Genomic DNA, 20,022 nt, shown 5'->3' with positions numbered 1-20,022 from the left:
GGGACAGGACCTGGACAATGAATGTGTGAGGCCTTACAGGTGTTCAGTGGCTTCCCTCCATGCCTTCAGGCAAAGCAAATTGTGTGCTTAAAGCATTTGTAAAGGCAAAAAAAAAATGTAATGAAAATAACAAATGTTATACTCATGTGCTCTGTGCATTGGTATTGCATGGAGTGGCCCTAAACCTCCCCTTCTGAAGATCCCCACAAACAATCTTGACTTCTTCTCTTCTGTGCCTGCCACCATAGCAAGCCACTTGCTATGGGGGCAGACATGCGGGCTTGCTCCCAAGCTGGGCTGTGTGCCTCAATTGGCACACACAGCACTGCTCATCCTTGCCTTTTCCTCCCACTCTCTGCTCACAGGATTTGACTGACAGCAGCAGCCTTAGCAAAGTCTGTGATAGCGGGGAGAGAGGAGAGACCAGATGCAGCCAGGCAAAATGCTGGATGGATACAGGACAATTTTTTACCTCAGGCCCCATACACACAATGAGAATATTGGACATATGATCGTCCTTTTTTTATTTTTTTTATTTTTTTTATGTTAGTCTCATATAAAAAATGAAATGGTTACTAAAGTTATGAAAATTCTCATGCGACAGAATACAACTTCGGAAGTGATGGAATGTATTGTATTGTAAACGGTTTAGTTTCTGAGCGTGCGTGGTTTTGGTCTTCCGATTTTTTTTGGATGACTACTGTACTAAACTTAAATTGTTCATTCAAATATCATACAAGAAACATTTTTTGCATTTGTCCCTTTGGATATCGTCGCATGAACTGTCGTGTTCAGCCCTCGAAAGCTGTATACTAACAATCAAATTATTGGATAATCACTCTTCATACGGAAAATTTCATACGTTTTTTCTTATCGTGGTAATTAATGCAGGGAACACATCAGGGTAGAAAAACATTTTAACGTTAATGTGTGTGTGCTAACATGGAGCTATCAAGGAAATAATAATTTAAAATTAAATTAGAGTCAATAAAACATCTACTGACCTATTGAAGAGGAACTGTGTGTGAATAATTGAATTTCTATTTATATTATGACATTGTAACCAAGTGTATTTACAGTATGTCTATACAATAACGTTCAATACAAGAGTCACAGAAATGTCTTGATATAAAATAAATCACAGTTATTCATGCATGGTCTTTCTCCACAAGGCATTTTATTAATTTGTATTTCTTTTACTTTTACTGCCTTCATATATAATTGACTATATGGGAGTCAATATACTTGGGGTATAGTATAGAAACAAACCCACACTAGACCCAGGAGATTGAAGGGGCCCAATCCTCTAAGCATTAGGCCATTTCTAGGGTGTAAAGGTCACCAATTTTAATAAGCCACAGGAGGCATGGTGATTTTTGAGGGTGGTCTTGTGTGTGTATACAATGTAATGGGGCATGTTGGCCATCAATGGAACGAGTACACTGACCAACAATATAAGGGGGCACAGACATTGACTGTGTTAACCACCAACTCCAGGCATTTTTTTTCTCTCATTGACTACTGAGGCAGGCATTTTTTTCCTCCAATCGTCCACCAGTACCCGGTATTTTTTCTCCCCCTGACCACCAACACTGGGCATTTAATTAATTTCTTCTTTAAGGTAGTCTCAGACAAAGGGTTAGCTCTTTGTATATATCCTTTTTTTTTTTAAAGATAATCCTTTCCTTTTATGTACAGTTGTGGTCAAAAGTTTGCATAAATAATGACATTTCAGCATTGATGTTGAAAATATGACTAATCATGCCAAAAAAACTGTCTTTTATTCAAGGATAGTGCTCATATGAAGCAAGTTATTATCACATAGTTGTTTGGCTCCTTTTTAAATCATAATAACAGAAATTTCCCAAATGGCCCTGATCAAAAGTTTACATACTCTGGAAAGTTTGACCTTGGTACAGACACACAAGGTGACGCACACGGGTTAAAATGCAATTAAAGGTTAATTTCCCACATCTGTGGCTTTTTAAATTGCAATTAGTGTCTGTGTATAAATAGTCAATGAGTTTGTTAGCTCTCATGTGGATGCACAGAACATGTTAGATACTGAGACATGGGGAGCAGAAAAGAACCATCATAAATTGGCTCTGATGAAGAGGGGATCACCCCTCAAAATGCATCAGCCTTTTGGAAGGTCTTCAAGCATTTGGGATTCACCTAGGAGACCAGACGTTCTCATGATCAATATGGAGCTTGATATGCATTTTCATTTTGTGCTGTTTGTGAGTTTACATCTATTCATTTTATCATTAATTAAATCATCATTGAGGTAATGCACTAGGCTGGTGCGCCCTCTGTTTCTTGTTTTTGCAGTTCATTTTCTGGGCTTCTCCAGTCTGTTGAGAGGGCAGAAAAACTGGTACTTGCATTAGAGTAATTGAAGAATACAGATTGTCTGCCAGTCGGTGCACTTTTCCCAATGGGGATCATTCTTTCTTTACAACCATCAAAAGACCTGCATAACAAGGTAATGGAACTTTATAAAGATGGAAAAGGAGATAGAAAAGATATCCAAAGTCTTAAATATGCCAGTCAGCACTGTTCAATCACTTATTAAGAAGTTAAAAATTCGGGGATCTCTTGATACCAAGCCAAGGTAAGGCAAGCCAAGAAAGATTGCAGCCACAACTGTCAGAAGAACTGTTCAGAATACAAAGGCAAACCCACAGGTAACCTAAGAAGAAATACAGGCTGCTCTGGAAAAAGACTGTGTGGTTGTTTTTAAGGAGCACAGTACGATGATACTTGAACAAAAATAAGCTGAATGGGCCAGATGGCAGAAAGAAGCCTTTACTGCACCAATTGCACAAAAAGCACACCGAGGCGAGTCAAAGTGTTGTTGGGCATATTGTATCCAGGCTTTTTTGTGTCCTTGGCGCAGTAAAGGCATCTTTCTGGCAACTATTTTTGTGATTGAGTTACTGTAAATACTTTCTACACTTTTTTTGTTGGACATTTCGTTACATATTTTTGTACTGTTTGGGACTTGTGTATATATATATATTTAGAACTCTTTTGCACTTTATATATTTGCACTTTATATATTTGTAGCACTACCCCCATAAAGAGTCGCTAGAAGATTTGGGTCCCTCTATAGTCCTGCACAGCCAGGCAACACGCGTCTTCACACAGACTTGAATTCAGAGTCAGAGATCAGTGCTTGAACTTTGGTTTTGTTTTTTTATTTAGGGGAGTTAAACTGGGAAAGGGTTAGGGGTGTACAGGATGTCCAAAGAAACTGATAAACTGAGGACAACTTCCTGGAATTATTTACAAGCCTTCACTGCAGCACAGTCTCTGTTGTATAGCTAGCCAGAGTCTCCTTAATGTACCACCCCAGACCCAAGATGAATTCCTCTGAACAGGGGATCTGGTGCCTGTTACTTTAAAAATGGACAATCCCAAATAGGTAGCGAATTTGGTTTCCCATCAGAGTGCTCCTTCCCCTTTCTACCCAGGGGGTGCAGGAGTACTCACTCAGATTCTCTCCTTTACCACTGGTGGGTTGGTGGCTGTTACCAGGCCTTTTAGCTGGGCCACTCCTTCCCTACCATACAGGTGGTCCTTTCTCTGGGGGCCAGTTAAGTTCTGAGCTTTCTTCCATTCCAGCTCCAGGCCTGCACGTAGGGTCCATCCCATTGGTCCTCCTGCCTTCAGCCTCACATCTTCCTCACTGTCTTCCATCTGAACTCTCCTGCAACTGAGCAGGCTCTTGTAAGGGTGTCCCAGCCTCTTGCCAAGCCTTCTGTTTGGAATTGGCTAGGATCCCTCAAGAGTGCAGGCCAGTCACCCATTGCCTCTAGGCCTTCCTCCAAAGCCCTAGAGCAGGGGAAAACACAATAGCTGCCAAAGGAGAAGCATATCACAGCAGTAGTCAACTGCGCATAACAGAGACCCAACTCTTATTTATTGAAAGGTATAAGAAGGGCATAAAAACATGCTTCAACTTTCTTTTAAACAAGCCAGAGTATAAAACTATTTTGCACAGTATTTACAAGATGATCCACTACCCACAACATATTCCTACGTACTCCTGGGAGAATGAAATTTCTCAAATCTCATTCTCTTTCCTTTTTTGTTTTGACACACTTCTAAAGACCATTTGCAGGAAAAAGACTTTGCAGGATCTATGAGAAGCTGAAACAGGTTACAATCAACCAATACAAATTTTTGAAGTAACATGAAAAGCAAGAAAAATCTACAGGTTATACTGTATATTTGTGATATTAATTGCAAAACAGCTTTATATTGTTAATCAGTGGAGTCTCCCTTTTGAGGAAAAATTTCTCAGGCTTATGATAACACTCATATGGAAGCTAATTCAGATTAACAGCAGTCAAAATTTGGTACTTAGTGCACTGGACTTCTACACCCATTGGATTTGCCAACTCCTGTACAGAGAGCCTATTTTGAGTTTGATCCCACTGTCATCCATCAGAAGGACCTTAAGGGTAAGTCATATTAGAGTTTGTAGATCACGTGTGCATGCAGCATGCAGTGTTCTGCAGCACTGGCTTCCTGACCTCCAGCATCCCACAGGATCCATGCTGCCTTTTATAAAGTATTACCAACATAGATTGCCAGGGCCATCGTTAATATTGATTGGACCCTGGGCAAACATTTTTTTGGGGCCCTCCTAGCCACTAGCCCTCCACTCTATACATACAATAAATAGCAGCTAGACTCAAAATCAGTTTACTGCAGCAGATCAGGCAGCGATTGGTTGCCAGAAGTTACAGCATATAATTACTGCTCACTGTCTGGTTCCTAGAGGTTACTGCACGCATTTTGGCTCACTGATCAGTTGCTAGAGCTTACAACACATCATTTCTATTTGCTGATTGGTTGTTAGAGGTTAATGCACATCATTACTGATCACTGATTAATTGCTAGAGAGTACTGCACATCCTTACCGCTCACCCATTGGTTCTTAGACATTACTGCACATCATTACCGCTCACTGATTGGTTGCTAGAGGTTAATGCACATCATTACTGCAAACTGATTGGTTGCTAGAGGTTACTGCACATTATTATTGCTCACTGATTGGTTGATAGAGATTACAAAAGATCATTACTGGTCACTGATTGGTTGCTAGAGGTTACTGCACATTACTACTACTCACTAATTGGTTGCTAGAGGTTACAGCACACAATCTCCTCCCTTCCTGCACACCACAGACTGCGGAGGGGACAAAACCCACTACTAGACAGAAGATTCTAGAACTTGTTATTAGCAATGAGCATAGCACAACTATGAAGGTTGACTGAGTGCAGGTAGGAACAGAGCCTAATGTGAGCAGCATCTCTGAGGATGGGCTGCCAGGGTACATAAAGAATGCAGGGTTGAAGGAGGCACTACATACAAACTGCAGCAGTAGCTTCACACCGCCACCTCCAAACTAGCGACTCATCTCACCAAGGAAATTCACGAGTTGGGAAGCTGCACTGATGTTCTTGAAGATAAGATGGACGCCGCGGCTATGGTGATTGAAATCATGAATAGGACCTTTCAGATCTGAGAAGAGCTTGACGCGGCTCTTTTGCATCTGGAAGATTTTGAGAATAGGTCCCATCGGGGTAATCTTCGCCTGCATGGCCTGCCCGAAGCTATCGTTGACCTCACGTCCACCGCTACCACGCTTTTTGAAGAGTTGGATCCAGCGATACCGATAGACCGTTTGGAGTTCAGTCGCATCCATCAGGCCCTGGGTCTGAGAAGGTCTGAGGGTCTTTCCAGGGACATCATAATTAAATTCACCTATTACCGTACGAAAGAATCACTCCTTCGCTCTGTGCAAGACAAGCAGGATCTTTGCTTTCAAGGTCATCTGTACCAGCTGTTCACAGATGTGGCACCATCCACCATACAGAAACGTCGACAGATGAAACCCTTCACATCAGTCCTCTTGAGCCGTCCCATCAAGTACCAATGGGGCTTTCAATTTAAGCTTATGTTCACGTACCAAGGTCGGAGCCATATTGTCCACAATCCGGAAGAGACCAAGCCGACCCTGGAGGCGCTACACCTGCCCTCGCGGGATACCTCCGACAGCCCAGTGCGGCCCTCTGGTTCCCATCCTCCTTCATCTCAGCTGGGGCATATATGGGAGAAAGTTTGCAGCCGTAAACGCTCCCTACCTAGTACCCCTCCGTTGTCCGGATCCTCCCGCTCCGATCCAGGGTGAATACGGTTGGATGGGTAAGCTTTTTCACTTTTCAGATGGCTTACCCACTGCCGTGACTCTACGCGTTTCTGATGGGGCGGAGAGGCGGAGGGTGAAGGGCCTTGACTGGCCCTTGTTGGGCGAACTTTACGTATGTTTTGTATGTTGCTTCTTTTCAGTTTTACAGTTTGAAATGTTCTTCTGTGCAATACTGGTCTCTACTGGTGGTGATCCTCAGCCCCCGCCGGCTCCTTGCGGTCCAACTTTGAACTGATTTTTTTTTTTTTGGGTAGGCGATATGTTTGTAAGCTTTGTGTCCTATCCCCTAATTTTACTATCTGCTAATTTTACTGTTATACTAGGATTTTGTTTGTGGATCCTCGGCTCCCGCCGGCTCGTTTTCTTTTTTTTTTTCTGTATGGGGGAGGGGGTTATTGTGCCTTTTTTTATATACTGGGAGTCTTCCTGGCTCGTGGTCCTATGCCTTATATGGTTGATGCCGGCTACCGATCTAATGGGGCCGTGACTCGTGAATGTCTAATTTCTATTATGCTGATATGTCTGTGTAACTGTTTACATTTTCTTTATATACTATGTTGTCATATTATGCATTTCTTAAGGTAATGTATTTGACTTTGCCTTTTTGCTTGTTGTGTTCCCCCCCCCTTTTTTTTTCTCTTCTTCCCTTTCCCCCTTTCTTCCCCTCCCCAAGAAAGTTCTTTTTGTATTATGTTGTTTATGACACACCAATGTGCCTGATGGTAGAGCCACCCCCTATGTGTGTCCTTGCGGTTGGGACGCAATTTCCACTGATTGTGGTTTCGTTACACTACCTTAGAGTGTACACTTTCTTCTTCTGTCTCTTGTTTTTTGTCTGTTTTTTTTTTCTCTTTTCTCACGGATCCGGGGCAGCCCAGGGTAAGGTTGCATTTGAGGATTGGACCGTTATTCCTAGCGTACTTTGGCAGCTGAATTCCCTTGACTCAGTATGGCTTTAAAACCTTTAAAGATTTTTTTCTCAGAATATCCATGGTTTTAATTCTCCAACCAAGCATTCTAAACTGTTCCATCATCTTAAGTCCCAAGATGTGAATGTAGTCTGCCTGCAGGAGACAAGGTTTTCTGAATCCTCTGTGCCGCGTTACCTCTCTCACCATTCTCAGCTTCAGCTCTTGAGAAGCATAGGGGCGTGGTGATTGCTTTTAGATGCCATCTGCTGTTTATTTGTAACCTGGAAATAGCTGATCCCACTGGCAGGTATTTGCTCCTCCGGGGGAAACCCTTTGGGACCAGGAGGTGACCCTGGTGGGTTATGCACCAAATAGATTTCAACACAAATTTTTTTTCTCACTTGCTGAAGGTGATTTTGCACCACCAACATGGTATTCTCTTATTGCTGGGTGATTCAAATGTTGCTCTTAATTCCTCTGTCGATCGCCATTACTCGACAGGAGGGACCCCTAGCCACAACCTTTCTCAGGAATCTAAATTGCGTGATACGCTGCAAGCTTATGGTTTAGTTGATGTCTGGCAGGAAATGCATCCTACGTCGCCGGAAAACACTTTTTATTTGGCTCTACACTTGAGCTTTTGCAGAATAGATCACGTTTTCATTTCCTTCCAACATTTATCTTTAATTCAAAAGATTGTCATCTCGACCTCACCCTGGTCTGATCATGACCCATTGGTTTTTTCACTGTGTCTTTCTTGTATGGCTCGGCCCTCTTTTCTGTGGAGACTCAATGAACCCCTGCTCACCACTCAGGCTTCTTGCTCCCAGGTTCTTTCAATCCTATTTTACGGACAATGTAGGTTCTGTATCCTCAGCCGTCACTCTGTGGGAGGCTCACAAAGCCACCATTAGGGGTCACTTGATTCAGATTGCCTCGTCAAGGAAATGGACCAGAGTGAAGAGGATGTTGGAATTGACTTTGAAATTGGCTGTGGTAGACGCTACATGGAAAGCCTGCCCGACTACGGCCAATAGGAAAGCTCAAGATGTGGTGGCTGCTGAACTTGATCTTCTTTCCACTACATGAGCTGAGAAGGCCTTACGCTGGGCCGGACATAGGTTTTATACATGCGCCAATAAACCGGGGCCAATGTTGGCCAAGAAGCTTAATTCGCTAGGTCGCATGCATAAACCTGTTCAACTCCGAATGAGGGGCGGTGGCCTTACCTCGGACCCTGTGAAGATTACTCAGATTTGTGGATTTTTTTGTCCTCTCTTTACCAAAAACCGAACACTTTTGTTGCTGAACATGCTGATAGTTTTTTTCGCTGAGCTGCATCTACCCTCTTTATCCGTTGCAGCCCTGAATGCGGATATCTCTGAATCTGAACTTTATCAAGCCATCAAATCTTTGAAGGCCTCCAAGGCTCCAGGCCCAGATTGGGTTTCTGGGCTCTACTATAAAAAATTTGCCACCGGTCTGGTTCCTCATTTGACAGCCTTTTTCAATTCTTTGAAGCAGGGTTCCCGGCTTTCTTTGGAGTCTCTTCAGGCACATATTACTATGATACCTAAGAAATCTGAAGATTCTTCTGAAGAAGCTTTTAGACCGATCTCACTGCTAAATGTGGACTTGAAGATTCTGGGGAAGGTTCTGAGCACCCGAATTAATAAGTAACTACACTTACTTATTCATCGAGATCAGGTTAGCTTCGTTTCAGGGTGACAAGCTGCTGATAACATTCGTAAAGTCATCCATCTCATTCATATTTTGCATCGCCGCAGGATACCGGGGTTCCTTTTATCTCTAGACATTTATAAAGCATTCGATTCGCTTTCTTGGGAGTACTTGACATATATATGCTGTCTAGATGGGGGTTTGGTGACGTGTTTCTGGCTTGGATCTCAGCTTTATATTCGTCTTCCTCGGCCTCTGCTAAATATGCAGGTTTCTTTTCCTCATCTTTCCCTATTTTCAGGGGAACGAGACAGGGATGCCCATTATCACCTGCTCTTTTTGTTCTTGCTCTTGAACCTTTAGCTGCAGCCATTCGAAATCACCCGGATATTTCTGGTGTCCCCTATGCCAGCACTTAATACAAGGCCAACTTTTATGCGGATGATGCTCTTTTGGTTTTAACCAATCCTCTCATCACTCTCCCCACGGCAACACTTCCGGTTAGCGTGCGTGCGTCTTGACGTCACATCCCCTAACGCGTTTCGTCACTTCCGGACTTCATCTTTCCCTTCAGATGAAGTCCGGAAGTGACAAAACGTGTTAGGGGATGTGACGTCAAGACGCACGCACACTAACCGGAAGTGTTGCCGTGGCCATTTTGTTGGTTTGAAACATATGGTTTTCAGCCATTGATTGCTGATTATATTAGAGAACCATTGAAAGAGCTGGAAGTTCCTTTTTTCAGATGTAAGTTGGCAAAAAATTTGTCCCTATGCCTTGGTGATCAGTCTAAAAGAGTCTTCTTATCTTTGTGAGGACCTTGGAAATCTAATCCCAGAAGTGAAGGAATAAGAAGAGTTTTGATTCCATAGTATTGAATATGCATACAAATACTCACAGAGGGTAATAATATTTAGCACTACTGTTTGTTGGGTCACAGTGTGCACACAGTGTTGGAATGGTCACGGAGTGTTCACAATCTGTGTATTATACAGTTGCAAGAAAAAGTATGTGAACCCCTTGGGATTACGTGGAGTTTTGCATGAATTGGGCATAAAATGTGCTCTGAACTTCATCTAAGTCACAACAATAGAAGAACACAGTCTGCTGAACATAATACTACACAAACATTAGATGTTGCCATGGTTTAATTGCACATAACATGTAAACATTCACAGTGCAGGGAGGAAAAAGTATGTGAGGCCCTAGCTCAATGACTTCTCCCAGAGCTAATTGGAGCCAGGAGTGAGCCAACCTTGACTCCAATCAGTGTGATGATATTGGATGTGTTGCTGACAGCTGTCCTGCCCTTAAAAAACACACACCTGTTTTGGGTTTACTGGTTTCAAGAAGCAGTGTCTGATGTGAACCATGCCTCGCAGAAAAGAGCTCTCAGAAGACCTACGATCAAGAATTGTTGACTTGCATGAAGCTGGAAAGGGTTACACAAGTATCTCCAAAAGCCTTGATGTTCCTGTGTCCACGGTAAGACAGACTGTCTACAAATGGAGAAAGTTTAGCACTGTTGCTACTCTCCCTAGGCGTGGTTGTCCTGTAATAATGACTGCAAGAGCACAGCGCAGAATGCTGCATGAGGTAAAGAAGAATCCCAGAGTGTCAGCTAAAGACCTACAGAAATCTCTGGCACATGCTAACATTTTTGTTGACACATCTACAATAAGGAAAACATTAAACAAGAATGGAGTACATGGGAGGACACCACGGAGGAAGCCATTGCTGTCCAAAAAGAATATTGCAGCACGTTTGAAGTTTGCAAAAGAGCACCTGGATGTTCCACAGCACTACTGGCAAAATATACTGTGGACAGATGAAACCAAGATTGAGTTGTTTGGGAAGAACACACAACACTATGTGTGGAGAAAAAAAGGCACAGCACACCAACATCAAAACCTCATCCCCATTGTGAAACATGGCGGAGGGAGCATCATGGTTTGGGGCTGCTTTGCTGCCTCAGGGCCTGGACGGATTGTTGTCATTGATGGGAAAATGAATTCCAGAGTTTATCAAGACATTTTGCAGGAAAACGTACGACCATCTGTCCGCCAACTGAAGCTCCGCAGAGGATGGGTGATGCAACAGGACAATGACCCAAAGCATACAAGTAATTCAACAAAACAATGGCTGCAACAGCACAGAATACGCCTTCTGGAGTGACCCAGTCAGAGTCCTGACCTCAACCCCATTGAAATGCTGTGGCACGACCTTAAGAGAGCGATTCACACCAGACATCCCAAGAATATTGCTACACTGAAACAGTTTTGTGAAGAGGAGGGGCCCAAAATTACTCCAGATCGTTGTGCAGGTCTGATCTGCAACTATAGGAAACGTTTTGTTGAGGTTATTGCTGCCAAAGGAGGGTCAACCAGTTATTAAGTCCAAAGGTTCACATACTTTTTCCTCCCTGCACTGTGAATGTTTACATGTTATGTGCAATTAAACCATGGTAACATCTAATGTTTGTGTAGTATTATGTTCAGCAGACTGTGTTCTTCTATTGTTGTGACTTAGATGACGTTCAGAGCACATTTTATGCCCAATTCATGCAAAACTCCACGTAATCCCAAGGGGTTCACATACTTTTTCTTGCAACTGTATATATAAAAATTACTTATAATTATATATTTTTTTTTTGTGTGTGTGTGTGTGTGTTTTTGCACATTTTGAATGGTTTGTGATTTGCACGAATTAGAGGATTATTTATTTATTTAAGGGTAATGCACTATAGTTTATTTCTTTGTTTTGAGGTTTATCGCTGAAAAATTAGGATTATTATCCTTCTTACTGGATGGAAGTTTAGAATTTGGACTTTTGGATTTTGTTGGACACATTTGAATTGGACATTTTATGATTGTATTTGGTGATAATTTTGAATTATTTTGAATTATTTTAATTTTAATTGTATTTGAATTTTACACAAAAAGCTATTTTATTATACTCATTTCTGTAATGTATGCCTCCCTTAACATTAGGTCCTCCTCACTACCCCTATCTTATGTCTCTCAATGGGAGCGAGATCTGGGTGTCTCGATTGCGGCGGAGGATTGGCGTAGGGCCTGGGGGATGGTGGCAAAATGTTTATTCAATACAGTCACTCTGGAGGCAGCCTACAAAGTTCTCCTGCGGTGGTACTGGGTCCCGGCTCAGACTGCTCACTTTAATCCAACTGGCAGAGATAGGTGTTTCCGGAACTGTGGTCTACGTGGGGACGTTTTGCACATTTGGTGGTCGTGCCCGCGATTGATAGGCTTCTGGTCTAGGGTTTTTGGTTTGCTACAAATGCTATTTCATAAAACGGGCTGTAGGGATGCAAGGGTGGCCCTCCTGCACTGCCCAATTTTGGGCCTGTCTAGGTCTCAGCAGAAATTGGCATCCTACCTATTTATTTCGGCCAAACGTGCTATAGCTCAAGCTTGGAGAACCCCTTTGGTTGTCTTCCAGGATGAATGCTATGTTAATCAATGAACAGATGTCTAGCATTCTTCATGATTCTCATCCGAGATTCCTTAAGGTTTGGGAACCTTGGATACGTTATTCCTTGCCATCCCTGCCTCTTACCAGTTATGGCCTCTTATAGTCGTTGCCTGTGCTAGCCCTGGATCCGTGACTCTTCTAGTTTTCCTTTTATCCATGTTTTCTTCTTGATTCTTTTTTTTTCTCCTTTCTTCTTCTTTCCTTTTCTTTTTCCGGTAATATGATGGATTGCTGCTGCTATTATTTGGTTCGGCTTTTTGCCGTCCCTCCTTGATGTCATTGGACATTCCGCTATTTGGCTAGTACAAGTCAGCAGGATGTATCTAATTATGTATTACTGTTCTGCTCTGCCCCTGCGTGGGCGTATCTTGAGCTTGTTGCATTCTTAAAACAAAACTTTCTTAATAAAAATATTTAAACAGAATATATATTTATGTTAGAGATGTGGTGTTAGTATAATGAGAATTTAGAGGTAGTTCCCTTTTTGTACCAATACCTTACCAATTGTACCTTTTTTTAAAATAAGCAGTATATACCGATTACTATACTTTATAGAAAGAATATTGTTCTGTGTATTAGACTGTTTACCAGTATAATTGCGTTCCCCGCATAGTTTGTTGATTGAATTATATATTGAATTGTAAGGTATTATGAGGTATATAAAGAATATTGGGAGAGAGGGAGACAGGCTGGTTGATCGTGCCAATGTGAGGACTGTTTTTGCCCTTGATCTGAATGGCGGCGGAGGACTCACTGCCAATTAGGCAGACGGAGATAAATATGGCCGCCATTCCAACGAACACACCCCTTATCAGGAAGTCAAGAAGTGACAAAACGTGTCAAGGGACGTAACGTTGGATGTTGCATGATATACATACACAGTGAATATAAAAAGTCTACACACCCCTGTTAAAATGTCAGGTTTCTGTGACGTAAAAAAAGAGACAAACAAATAATTTCCACCTTTAATGTGACCTATAAACTGTACAACTAAATTGAAAAACAAACTGAAATCTTTTAGGGAGGGGGGACATAAAAAACTAAAATAATGTTATTGCATAAGTGTGCACACCCTCACATAACAGGGGATGTAGCTGTGTTCAGAATTAAGCAATCACATTCAAAGTCAAGGTAAATAAGAGTCATTACACACATGCCTTCATTTAAAGTGCCTCTGATTAACCCCAAATAAAGTTCAGCTGTTCTAGTAAGTCTTTCCTTACATTTTCTTAGTCGCATCCTACAGCAAAAGTCATGGTCTGCAGAGAGCTTCCAAAGGATCAGAGGGATCTCCTTGTTAAAAGGTATCAGTCAGGGGGGACACTCATGAGCAGCGTCCAAGATGATCGCTCTGTAGGCATGCCCACCGGACACATTGGCCGATCCGCCAGCTCTCGGGGGGTCAGTTGCCTACCCACCAACCCCCCCCCCCGGTATTGTTGACACACACCCGCCCTGATGGGCAAAAAAACAGGGGGCTGCCATGCCTCCAGAGCTCGGCAGGCCGCGCCGGATCTTGTGGCCTACCAGCCAGACACCGCATCTGATGACCCAGCCTCAATTTTGGATCTGCTGCCGCTACTCGCAGGTGAACCGGATCATGCCGATAAAGTGGATTCTGCATCAGAGGCACCCCTGCAGTCCCCCGGCTTTGCGGGATGCTGAACTCCTGGATCGCTTAAAGTCCATGCTACAGACTGGATTGTCCTTCACTACTTCCAGGCTGGCAGAATGTCTCTCACAATAAATTAGAGAGCTGAGCAATTGGACGAACGATCTTGAGGATAAAGTGAACACTGCTGCTACGGTCATTGAAAGCCATGAGCAGGATCTATGCGACCTTAAGAAAGAATTGGTGGACACGCTGCTCCGGCTTGAGGATTTCAAAAACCCTTCCCACTGTGGCAACTTATGCTTATGGGGTATTTCGGAAACCATTACAGATCTCATGTCAACCGCTACAGCCCTGTTTCAGGAGCTGACTCCCACCATTCCCATCTACTGACTCGAATTTGACAGCATGCATTGGGTCCAAAATGGCTGGAGGGGCCCCCAAGAGACATTATCATCAAATTTATCTATTATCGCACAAAGGAAACCATTCTCCTGATGGCCAGGAACAACCCAGACCTCAGCTTTCAGGTGCAGATCACTCATCATCTCAGACCTCTTTCAGATCACTCTTCAGAAGCGTCGCCAGTTGAAGCCCTTCACCTCGGTCCTGGTAAATTTCAGAATTAAATACGCATGGGGCTTTCTGTTGTGCCTCATGTTCGACTACCAGAGCTGTAGCCAATCTGTTGCTACTCTGGAGGAGACCCATTCTCTCTTGGAATCCCTACACCTTATCCCGCCGAAAGGTGCTGCACAGAGTCTGACACAATCATCTGGATCTCCGGCGGGGCCGCTTCCTCTGGGCCGCCTCTGGGAGAAGGCATCCAACAGAAAGAGGGCCCTCCCTTGGACCCCTCTACAACCAAGTCCAACCTACTCTTCCCCAGGACTTCCTCCATTGTATTTCATCATTGGATCCCCTTGACGGGACCGCGAGTTTGGACTCTTAGGCATACCCAGTTTTGATAGTGTTCTATCAAAACCCTTGGGGTTCCGTCTTTGAGTGCGGGGTCTCCTTTTGGACTTGAGGTCTGTGACTTTTTGCCACAGAAGAATGCCAGGGTTCCGGTGACATTGGGTTGGTTCCTGTTAGTGGAATGGGCTGATAGTTCCCTTGGGCTCCAGGGAGGGAGGTTGGCTTGAGTGGGCCCTTACTAGAGACAGGGATGATGCCTTGCTGGGACACGGGGGTATGGGACCATCTGTGCTGTGTTGGTTGGGTTCCGTTGCGGCCTGTAGTCATCCCCCCAGAGGGGATTGGGCCCCAAAGCCTAGCTGGGTTTCTAATGGGGAGGTTCCACAGGTGTGACTCACTTACTGGGGACTCATATATCTACTAATGTGGGACCCTGTTATCTTATGATTGTTGCCTTTTTTGCCCCCTGGGGGCCTATGTTTTTGATTTATCTATTTGCAGCCATGTGTTTGGTGGTAGAGCCACCCCCAATTGGTATCCTTTGAGTTTAGGATGCATTTCACCATAGGTGTGCTACGGTTGTGCCATTGTATATACTCTCCTTGTCTTTTTTCTCTTTTCTTGTTTTCTGTTTTTTTTTGTTGTTGTTTTATGCAGGGTTTCGGGACGCCATGGTCCCACTGTCCTTGGGAGTGGAAATTGTTGGCCGACTTATTCCTTTTCTACTGAGTGGATTACTTTGCTCCCACTATGGCTCAACCCCTTTTGAAAGTACATTCACAAAATATACAAGGCTTTAATTTGCCTCAGAAGCGGTCTAAAGTGTTTCATCACCTCAAATCGCAACAATTTGACCTGGTATGCCTACAGGAAACCAGGTTTTCCCAGTCCTCCACCCTATGGTATCTTTCACCTCATTATCCCGCTTTTTACATGGCCTCAGCTCTTGAGAAATGAAGGGGTGATAGTCTTGCAGTGCAATCTCTCAGTCGCCTGTGCTCGGAATATAGCGGACCTCACAAGCAGGTACTTGCTCTTGCAGGGCACCCTCTGGAATCAGGAAGTCACTTTTGTTTCTTATTACGCCCCCAATTGCTTTCAACGCACATTTTTCTCCCATATTTGCACCATCATTTCCCGACACTCCAAGGGCCTTCTCCTTCTTTTGGGGGATTCAAATATTACCTTGGATTCCGCTCTAGATAGGCGCTATGCCAGGGGGGCAGCCCCTTCTCAGGACGTAGGGCAGGAGGAACGTATGTGCTCTCTCTTCCAGTCTACGGGGCTGGCAGACGTTTGGAGGGAACTTCACCCAAATGAGCGCGACTTCACGTTTTACTCAAATCCCCATAACAGTTTTTGCAGAATTGACCACATATTTATGCATTTCCAACAGCTTCACTTAGTCAGGTGGATATCTATCCCTTCCTTGCCCTGGTCAGACCACAATTCCCTGGTTTTACTCCTTGCCCTTTCGGGGTCGACACGGCGCCATTTTCACTGGCACATTAATGAGCTTTTATTGACGACTCAGGTCACCTGCCAGCAAAAATGAATCTTTCCTACGTACGTATTTCGCTGAGAACTCGGGATTGGTTTCTTCGGCAGTGACCCTGTGGGAGGAGCATAAAGCTATAGTGCGGGTCCACATTATACAGCTGGCAGCGGCTCTGAAGCAGGAGTGGGAGCACTGTCTTTCAGACCTTCACTCTCTACTATCCTCTGCGGATGGTCGTTGGGAGTTGCACCCATCCACGGCCCATAAACAAACTCGGGATGCCCTGACTGCAGATTTGGACTTGCTTGCTTCTTCAGAGGCTGAATAAGCCTTGCGTTGGATCAGACATAAATTTTATACATATGCTAATCCCGGTCCCATGCTGGCTAGGAAGCTCAATTCTGTGGGGAAACCCCACAAACCAGTCGGGTTGCTGCTCTCTGTGGGGCGCTGCACTTCCAATCCCCATCAGATTGTCTCACGCTTCATGGATTTCCTTTCACACCTGTACGCCAAACCAGATCCCTTCCCTGTAGCTCAGGCAGAAGCACTCTTTCAAGATCTACGACTCCCTGGATTGTCCAATGCGGGGCGAGTAGCCCTCAATGCTGGTCTAACCGTATCTGAAGTATTTCAAGCTATCAAATCTTTACGGTCCACCGTGGCCCCAAGTCCTGACGGCTTTTTAGGTCTCTATTACAAGAAATTTGTGACCCTGTTGGTGCGCCTTTTGGCTGGTTACTTCAATGAATTATGGCAGGGTTCTTTGCCCTCTGCACTTAGAGCTCATATCTCCATGATTCCTAAGACAACAGAAGAAGTGCAGGAACCACAAGCCTGTTGACCCATTTCTCTTCTTAATGAGGATGTAAAGATATTGGGCCATAAATATTTGCCTAGTCTGGCCCACAGGGACCAAGTCGGTTTCGTCCCTGGGAGGCATGTAGGTGATAATGTTCGTAAAGTAGTCCACCTTATACACCTTCCTGGGATTCTTACTGTCTTTAGACATATACAAAGCTTTTGATTCCTTATCCTGGGAATACCTGCGGTTTGTGCTGTCCCGCTGGGGCTTTGGGGATTCTCTTCTCTCTTGGATTCAGGCTTTGTATTCTTCCCTTTCGGCTTTGGTTAAGTATGCATGGTATTTCTCAGACCCCTTACCTATTTGGTGAGGGACGAGATGGGGATGCCCCCTGTCCCCGGCGCTCTTTGTCCTGGCACTTGAGCCGCTGGCTGTGGTGCTCCAGGCTGATTGTAATATATCAGGTGTTCCTTACGTGAGACAGGAATTTAAGTTAACCCTTTTTGCGGATGATGCCCTCTTGCTTCTCACTAATCTATTGACAACTTTCCCAAACTTGCAACAGCTTCTTTCGCGTTTCTCCTTGATTTTTGGTCTCCGTATTAAATTGGATAAGACTGTCACTCTCAATATTACTTTGTCATTAGATTTGGTTTTGCACCTACTGTATCGTACCTGGTGGTAGAACCTGAAATGCAGAGGAGGGCCTCCCTTGCAGCTCTGGCTCAGGGGCTCTGGTAGAGTAACAGGGAGCGCTGGAGCACAGAGGTGCACGAGTGCCTGGTAGGACTTCTGTGGATGGAATGCAGGAGCAGCTGGTGGATGGCACACTGGCAGAGGTGCAAGAGTGGATTGGCAGATGACACTGCAGGAGCAGGATATTGTCAACGATAAGCTGGTTCAGGTGCAGGATCAGAGTAAAGCAAGGTCAGGCGGTCCGGGTCAGCAACTAGCAGGCAGAGTAAGCAGAAACAGCAGGCAGAAGAATAGTCAAAGGGCAGGCCAGGGGTCAGTGCAGGCAGCATTCTACCATGGTCAATAACAGATCAGAACAGCACGGAATCACAGGTAACAGGATGTACGGGTGCTCAGAAGTATAAGACCAAATGGCACTAATGCAAGGCACAAGCCCAGCTTAAATAGCCCGCCTGGCACCAATGTGCCATCGCTCATGTGCACTTGTGCACACCTGCGTGCATGATCGTGCACGCGCATTCGCCAATCGGCCACAAGCAGGGCTGACAAGGGTTCTGCACCCGTGCATAGATATGCGCATTCCCTGACACCTACAGTCCCACTTCCCTTACAAATGGGCTTCCTCTTCTCTTGAATACTTGGGCATTTGCCTGAACCTTATCTATGGCTCTTTGTTTGCTGCAAATTATTATCCATTGCTTTGCTCTGTGTCCTCTCTTATGCACTCTTGACAATTCCCACACCTGTCCTGGATAGGACGGGTTAATTTGGTAAAAATGACCATCCTGCCTAAATTGTTGTATTGTTTTTGTACTCTCCCAGTCTGGGTTCCTCCTCATTTCCTCCAGTTGACTCAAGTAAGTATTATGCAATTTATCTGGGCTGACAGATGCCCAGAGTCTCCAGAAATACACTTTTTGTTCGTACACTACAGGGAGGTCTTGGGGTGCTTAATGTAGCTAAGTATTACCAGGCAAGCCAGATTGCCCCACTGTCTATGTTGCATGCTTCCTCTGATGTTCCTCTCTAGGTCCTTTTGGAACTACCTAACTGTGCCCCAATTGCGACATCAATGCTTTTAGGGCTCCCCCTGCCCTACGCCCGATGACATTGAGTCCAATTTTGCTACATGGCCTCCAAGTGTGGGATTCGGTATGCTATTCCAGTGGCTTGATGTCACCTGTCAGGGCTCCAGGGTGTGACCACAGGTATGTGACTGACGCAGGGAAACGCAGGCTTCAGATATGTTATAAATATAATTTATTAACACTAACAATACATAAACGCAGTGCAATACTAAAACATAACACAGTGCAAACGAACCAAACCAAACCACCCACAGATAACAGTACATACAATGCAAGCGTCGTCAGGCAGGCCGGGATTATCAACAGGAGGTCAGAACGTATGGGGTTAAGCAGGAGAATGGTCAGACAAAGCCAGGGATCAGGAGCAGGAGAATGTTCGGACAAAGCCAGGGACCAGGAGCAGGAGAATGGTCAGACAAAGCCAGGGATCAGGAGCAGGAGAATGGTCAGACAAAGCCAGGGATCAGGAGCAGGAGAATGGTCAGACAAAGCCAGGGATCAGGAGCAGGAGAATGGTCAGACAAAGCCAGGGATCAGTGCAGGGTCAGCAATGAATGAGACAGGAACAGGGAGCAGGAACAGGATACAGGGCCCAGGAGAAACACACACCAAGGCAGAGTCTGCAAGTCTGGCCATCCCTTAAATACACCAGTATAAGCAGTTTCAGGTGTTTAGCTGGCTGCAAGGTTGAGTCTCTGATTGCTGGGAGCACCCGCTGGCCAGCCCTGGTACCACAGCCCATAAGGCAGGTGAGTCCCACCATTGCTGGCCAGTCCATTCCTGACAGTACCCCCCCCCCTCAAGGAGCGGCCTCAGGACGCTCCAAACAGTCCTAGCTGGGCAAAATGTTCCACCGCCCGGGGCCGGGAAACTGGCGGGATATCAAAGACTGGCACACCGGGCAGGACTCCGGGCAGCGGCACACCGGGCAGAGCTCCGGGCAGCGGCCCATTGGGCAGCGGCACACCGGGCAGAGGCACATCGGGCAGCGGCACACCGGGCAGCGGCACACCGGGCAGCGGCACATCGGGCTGGACTCCGGGCAGCGGCACATCGGGCAGGACTCCGGGCATCGGCACATCGGGCAGGACTCCGGGCA

General features: G+C 45.0%; 1 protein-coding gene across 3 annotated transcripts in view; it reads left to right on the top strand.

Moving 5' to 3' along the window:
* Positions 1-20,022, top strand: part of LOC149461214 (serine/threonine-protein kinase SBK1-like) — a 142,460-nt gene that overhangs the window by 94,879 nt on the left and 27,559 nt on the right. Inside the window, exon 1 of one of the 3 annotated variants that reach the window (XM_089678539.1) lies at positions 2,413-2,485. The exons of the other annotated variants lie outside the window; for them this stretch is intronic. The gene's annotated coding sequence lies outside the window, so the exon portion shown is untranslated. Of the gene's footprint in view, positions 1-2,412; positions 2,486-20,022 lie in introns of those variants that run through there. 3 annotated transcript variants of the gene reach the window in all.

Source organism: Staurois parvus, unplaced genomic scaffold, assembly GCF_062004578.1.
Source record: "Staurois parvus isolate SC_StPar_1 unplaced genomic scaffold, SC_StPar_1.0 ptg000207l, whole genome shotgun sequence".
NCBI classification, from domain to species: Eukaryota; Metazoa; Chordata; class Amphibia; order Anura; family Ranidae; genus Staurois; species Staurois parvus.
This window is presented reverse-complemented; position numbering and strand designations above follow the sequence as displayed.